This window comes from Schistocerca gregaria, chromosome 3 (genome assembly GCF_023897955.1).
Source record: "Schistocerca gregaria isolate iqSchGreg1 chromosome 3, iqSchGreg1.2, whole genome shotgun sequence".
Taxonomy (NCBI): Eukaryota; Metazoa; Arthropoda; class Insecta; order Orthoptera; family Acrididae; genus Schistocerca; species Schistocerca gregaria.
This window is the reverse complement of record NC_064922.1, coordinates 923,135,987-923,142,917: the sequence shown is the minus strand read 5'-3', so window position 1 is coordinate 923,142,917 and position 6,931 is coordinate 923,135,987. Positions and strand designations below refer to the sequence as shown.

The following is a 6,931-nucleotide window of genomic DNA, read 5'->3' as shown; positions in this document are numbered from 1 at the left end:
ACCATCGAACCTATCGTTGAGCCCAAAGATGCTTAACCGTTTGTTGTCGCACGTAAAAGCGGTATTACTCATTCTCGTATCGACTGAGACGCAGCAACGTATCGCGGTACTCGGGATTGGGAGTTTTGTTAAATTCTATATATGCAGTGATTAATCAAAACATAAATACTGAATACTGCAATATTATTTACTCTGTACTGCGATAGTATTTACTCTGTTAAATATTTTGGGCTAGCACGAGGCTCTGAAATAATCCAATACCACGATAACATACGTATGGACATCGGCTATTCCGAAGTACGCATGAAATAATATTTTACTCACAGCGCGCGACTCACCGCCTTCTAACAGATATTTAGCGTGACCGCTGCTATTGTGGAGAGAATATATGCGTGCTTTTACGCAAACTGTAATAATTAATTTGATTCTCAGGGATACAGGTCATTTGTGTACCAACTTTCACAAATAAACTGAGATACTTTTCATGCTTATTCAAACAAATGTTTTTTGTATTTACTATTCGTTATCTGCAAGACTAAACTGAAGAGAAGCTCATCTGCCGTTAAGAGGCTAATCTTTAACATACTGAACTCATTCAGTACGAAAAGATTATTTAATGGAATTTGTCTTTACTTCACCAGCTTTGAAAATATTAAATGATCAAAACAGAGAAGTCCCCCGCATTTACATTTAGTATTACATACTGAATTTCTAACTGAAAAATATCGTCAGCGTAATGGCCGACCAAATGCTGCTAGGGAAAGATACTTCCCCGCAACACGAAGTTCTGAAATAGAGTTATTAATTAAAATTAATGGTGGCTATTATGAGAGGTGCTCACTACTTCAATAATCAACACTTTCTAATAACAATTGGAAATATATTCTGATAACTTACAGACAGACTTACATTAAATATCAGACTGTGTTGCAATGGCGGCCTTCCGCTAGACGAAACAAGCTACAAAAAAATCTAACCCAAAAAAATTATATTTGTTCTTCATCTACGTTACAGAAATACTATAAACAAAAGGCTGTTTGAAACTTCCTGGCAGATTAGAACTGTGTGCCCGACCGAGACTCGAACTCGGGACCTTTGCCTTTCGCGGGCAAGTGCTCTACCAACTGAGCCACCGAAGCACGACTCGCGCCCGCTACTCACAGCTGTACTTCTGCCTGTACCTCGTCTCCTACCTTCCAAACTTTACAGAAGCTCTCCTGCGAGACATGCAGAACTAGCACTCCTGAAAGAAAGGATATTGCGGAGACATGGCTTGGCCACAGCCTGGGGGATGCTTCCAGAATGAGCTTCTGTAAAGTTTGGAAGGTAGGAGACGAGGTACTGGCAGAAGTAAAGCTGTGAGTACCGGACGTGAGTCGTGCTTCGGTAGCTCAGTTGGTAGAGCACTTGCCCGCGAAAGGCAAAGGTCCCGAGTTCGAGTCTCGGTCGAGCACACAGTTTTAATCTGCCAGGAAGTTTCATATCAGCGCACACTCCGCTGCAGAGTGAAACTCTCATTCTGAAAAGGCTGTTTGTTAAACGCATCGCTGTTTGCGAGCTTTACACATAATAAATTACACTTTTTAATACTTGATATTCATAGCGCACACGGACGCAGTCTTTCAATAATTTATAGTTCACACGTCACTATTTTTAACACACAAAGAAACCCTTTTAATTTTTCTCGAAATGTTAATTTATGTGACGTTCCGTCACAAACGGTGACTTCAAAATCTCCAGTATTAGGAAACGAAACGCTACGAGTAGAAATGTGCCTTTGGCGACGATTCCAAGAAACAAAATTCACGAAGTACGCAAACATTGGCCGTGAAATACTGCGTTGTGCGATTAATAAGAACAGAGTCAATTTAAAGCGACGTTGCAAAACCACTTTAGCAAATCTCCCAATATTCCCAGTACCCTAATTCGTGAACTCTTCTGCAAACAGTCTGTGTTCCGGCTGTCTACTTATAATTTCCTAGAAGGATGACATATTCAAGAAATTACGGATTTCAAAAACAAAAATGGTTCAAATGGTTCTGACCACTATGGGACTCAACTTCTGAGGTCATCAGTCCCCTAGAACTTAGAACTACTCAAACCTAACTAACCTAAGCACATCACACACATCCATGCCCAAGGCAGCATTCGAACCTGCGACCGTAGAGGCCTCGGGGTTCCATACTGTAGCGCCTAGAACCGCACGGCCACACCGGCCGGCTACGGATTTCAAATTCACCATGTGGGTACTGTACAGTACACTCTCCAGTCACATTATTGTAACCACCTGTCAAAAGCCTGAACAACCAACAGCCCAATCGTGATGGTCCTACAGATTCTCGATCAGGTTTCAGTCCGAGGTGTTTGCTGGCCAGAGAGTACGATAAACTCATGATGTTGCTCTTCGCACCGCGCACGTCTTCTGCGAACCGCGTGGCACGTTGCGTTGTCCTGCTGGTAGATGTCACTGTGCCGAGGAGAAACAAACTGCTTGTGGAAGTGGTCATGGTCCCCAAGAATAGATACATACTTGTGTTGATCCACTAATCCTTCCAGAATGACAAGATTATCCAGGGGATGCCTCGGAAACATGCCCCAGAACATAATGCTCCTTCAGCCAGCCTGGGCCCTTCCAACGTTTGTTGCAGTGTCTTTGCTGTCAGATGTTTCAAGCTGATGGACCATAGAAAGTTATTCCTCTGAAAATTCCACCTGTTACCACTCGATAGAGATCTTGTTGTGGTACTGACGTGCAAATTCCAGCCTTTGTTGCCGATGAAGAGCGGTCAACATTGTTGCTGGAACCAGGTTCCTGCTGTGGAAGACCACACGCAGCAACATTCACTGAACAGTCGTTGAGGAGACAGTGTAGGTAACTTATGTGTTCATCTGGGCAGACAGAATGTCTATCCGCCAGTAGACACCTTGGCAGCCGTCACTGATTCCTCTCATTTATGGCCTGTGGTTCACTATTATTGCCTGGAATTTGTATAGACCTATTTTGCCATACACAGTTAGCCACAGTGCTACGCGTACAGTTTGACGAACTTAGCTGTTTCGGAAATGCTTCCATCCTTGTCCTGAAGGCGAAAGATAATGCTCTTCTGGACATCAGATAAATCCCTCTGTTACAGCATTACGACAACAACTACACTTCCATGTATCTTTTTTTCTTTATTGTAATTTCCATTCCCAGTAAGGGGTGGGCTGGCAGCAGCATAAGCGCTGCTCTGCAGCCGAGAGATATCAATAGGAAGACAAACAAAACAATACAAAGAAGAAAACATGGCGGAATATAGAAACAAAAAAGGCTGAACAGAAGAAAAGAATGCATACAAAGTGGTGACTGTAAATCGGAGACAAAAATCTAAAAAAAAGTATGTTACACAGAAAACACACTCTAGATTAAAAAGCACCAGGCAACGATGAAAAGAGCCATGTGCTGGACAGCATAGCATAGAATAGTCATGGACGTAAAACAGGTCGAGCACACACTTAAAACCACATCACTAGAGGACACTGTATAATGGCACCGCAACACAACACTAACCCATCATACCAATAATGTATAAAACCTGGGAGAATGTGCAAGTGGGGGACAAGGGAAAAGGGGAAAAGGAGGCGAGGAGGAGGGGAGAAAAGGGTATGAGCTTGGGGGGGGGGGGGGGGAGCGCCGAAAGAGAACTGTGGAGCGAAGGGATGGGTGAGGAAAACAGTTGAGGAGTGGTGCAGGGACTCAGGGAGGGAAGGAGGAAAATCCGCTCTGGGAGGAGGAGGAGAGAGGGAAAACGGGACCCTCGTGAGGGGGGGGGGGGGGGGGAACGAGGCCAGGCTACATTTTGAAGGAAGGGTAGATGTCACGGTGAAGTTCAACATCTGTGAGGGCGAGGTGCAGGAAATTGCCCTGATGAAGGAGATGGAGGGTGTGGAGGTGGAGCGAGGGAAGAATACAGCAATAGAGGCATGTCAGTCGGCAGGGGGTGGAGAAGAAGTAGGAAACCAGGGGGTGGGGAGGGTCAAGCCTGTGGACAGTGTATAGGATGCAGAGATGTTGGAGGAAAAGGAGGAGGTGGGGGAAGGGGATGAGGTCGTACAGAGGCCGTTTGGGGGAAGGAAGGAGGATACAGAAGGCAAGGTGGAGCGACTTCCCCGTAAGCTGGATATGCTTTATATACGCTCTACTGCCAGTGCTGCCACCTTTTGTCTGTGCGTGGTAATTGCGCGTTGATGTCGCACATAGGCAGTTGTCACATAAATGTAACTGGACATCATACTACAGAAATGGTAAATCGTAAATTACTAACTGTAAATACTTTACTTATATTTAATCGTCCTATACCTTCAATCTGCAGGTAGTTGCATGTGGTTAAAAAGCTGAAAGGGAACACTGAAATTCAATTTATTGTATTTGCGATAAATTTTCCTAAGTCTGTGGAAGCCTAAGGCAACATATTACGACAACATATGTCTCATTTGCTGTTCCGTGATCCTGCTGCTACTAAACCGCACTTTCGAATTCGGTTACCTCCAGACGACTGCATTTCATTAACTATATTGATAGTTTCAGTAGAACTATTGGCGTCGCAGTGCTAAGTCTCGAATCTCTGCGCAAAGAAGATTTTTTCGTTGATCTCGTTCTCTGTGCCCCCGGGGGAAAAAAAGACCGGCGGAATCTCTGTCATAAATCAATATTCACTGGCGGCAGATGCAGATTAATTACTTAGCGTGCTCCTGCAATGAATGTTTCAAGCCCTCCTGCGTGAATATGTTCTGTGAATGTTGCTCCAAGAAATTCGTATGCACTGACTGTCAGTAAATGGTAATATCTGCCTCGTTTTTAAGATTACTGTAACGTCGTAATATAATTAAATTATAATAAAGTCAGGAGAAGACGTGGCAAAATAATCACATGTAAGCGCTTGAAAATATGTCATTTATTGATATATTTTACTCGTAACGTAAGCACACACACACACACACACACTCACACATAAATGTTCACTGTTCTTCACTTTCATTTTTATGCACCATATGATATGTGTATAAAAACTTGTCTAGCAATATTAACGAGAGTGTAGGAATTTTATTGTGTCATGAGGCACCAATTGTATTTAATTTGAAATAATAATTAAAAAATACTGTATGTTTACATGTATTTTGTCATAGAAAATGAAATGGACATGAAGGAGACTGCTATTTTTGAACAAGCTGTACACTGAAGGATTTATAATGAAATTAGTTAAGAATTTTTTTTTCGAGACATAAAAGAAGACGCAAACGTTTAGTTCAGAGGAGCAAAGTTAAATTAAGTAAAAGATTTCTGCGATATTGAAGGTCAAAGACTGCTAAGTATATTTCATTGATGGAGCATATTACAAACGAACTATCGGTCTAATAACTGTATCAAAGATTATTTCAATAAAGACGAAAAATAACTTCAACTGAATGTACATCTGGTGTATAACGACATATGAGCCTGAGGGCTCGACATTATAAAGCTTGCAAAACTAAAATCCTCTGAAACGCGGCTGTTACTGTGCAATCTACGAATAGCCCTCTTGACTGGATATCAGTCATATAAATATTTTAAAAAACAGTATTGTCGTAGTTTTTTTAGCGGAGCCATTTCGTACTGTAGCACATGACCCAATTCTAACGAAATTTTCCAGGTTGAAAATGCCGAAACATTAAAATTGCAGTCTTGGAGTTTGTAAATTAACTAATTTAACAGTTGACGGCGACACTGATGTCTTTCAAAAATCATGCAAATATTATTACGGTCTGAAAAAGTAAAGAAAGAAGCTGAGCTACAACGACGAAAGAAAATATACAAAAGTTCTAATTTATTAAAGGTTTTCGTGGCCGCTTGTCGACGAATTAGCTTTTGGCTTCTGTTCCGAGATCTTCGGTCGATGGCTGGCTTTGTCGAGTATTCACCCGCTTGCAATAGAGACGACACGAGCCACTCGTGCTGGCGAAACGTCAGTAAAGTCTTTAACAGAAATCAAAAGGCAAACGTCAGATGCTTAAGATTATAGACGACAGAAAACGTAAACTAACGGGTTTGTGCGACAAGACATTCAAAATGGTGAAAATGAGGAGACAAGCAAGGGGAGAACGACCGGGAAGAAGTGTTACGTACTTATTACAAAAGAAAGAAACTTTTGGAGAAGTAGAGAAACTGGAGTTAAACAGAATGCCCCTGATAAATACGACTATTCATACTAAAGGATCTGGCGTTAAACTGAATGCCCCCGATAAATACGGTTTATTCATACTTCTCACCAACATGATGCGTAAAGAGAACAACTAGGCATGCATTTTTTAAAAAAATTATCTCAATAAGTAACGACCGTTGAAGCTGCTTGTCTGTACAGAAAAGAGCTTCTTACTTTCTGAATTTTTCAAGGGTGCGAAAATATACTGTGGTACATACGCTAGGTTGTCCACTAATTGTAGCGAGATGTCGCTACTAAGCCAACGTCGCGGTGGTAGGGATGCACTTACTTGGTCTGAAGTGGAATCTATCCAGTCTCTGCGTTGCGACATACTAGGGCCCCCCCCCCCTCCTGCCCCTGCCCCCCCCCCCACCCCCACCCCTCTGCCATCCAGCAGCCAGCCGCTCAGAGGATAGGGGGGAAGGCGAGTTAATGGAGCTGACGGACTGGAAAGCATCATAGCCGCGTCTCTCAACTCTCCCCTCCACGCTTAATGTGAACTCCTCCCCACCACTACGCGTCCAGCTTCACCCCACCCTGTCGGATACTCTGCCTGGTGGGGCAGACTGCCGCTATTGTAAGGCGTCTCACGAGCGCGCCCCAGAAAGTCAATTAGTTCGCCGCACACCTCTATTGTGGCAGTAATGAATTCGCAACGCCTTTCGACAGTGTCGACCTCGCTCCTGACCTCCTTCCGGCTAAAAGCACAGTGG

At 43.2% G+C, this 6,931-nt stretch overlaps 2 non-coding genes across 2 annotated transcripts; one reads left to right on the top strand and one right to left on the bottom strand.

Moving 5' to 3' along the window:
• Positions 1-1,065: 1,065 nt before the first annotated feature.
• Positions 1,066-1,140, bottom strand: Trnas-cga (transfer RNA serine (anticodon CGA)). The gene has a single exon. It is a non-coding gene; the product is annotated as a tRNA-Ser (tRNA).
• Positions 1,141-1,379: 239 nt separating this feature from the next.
• Trnas-cga (transfer RNA serine (anticodon CGA)) lies at positions 1,380-1,454 on the top strand. Its single transcript has one exon. It is a non-coding gene; the product is annotated as a tRNA-Ser (tRNA).
• Positions 1,455-6,931: the final 5,477 nt, after the last annotated feature.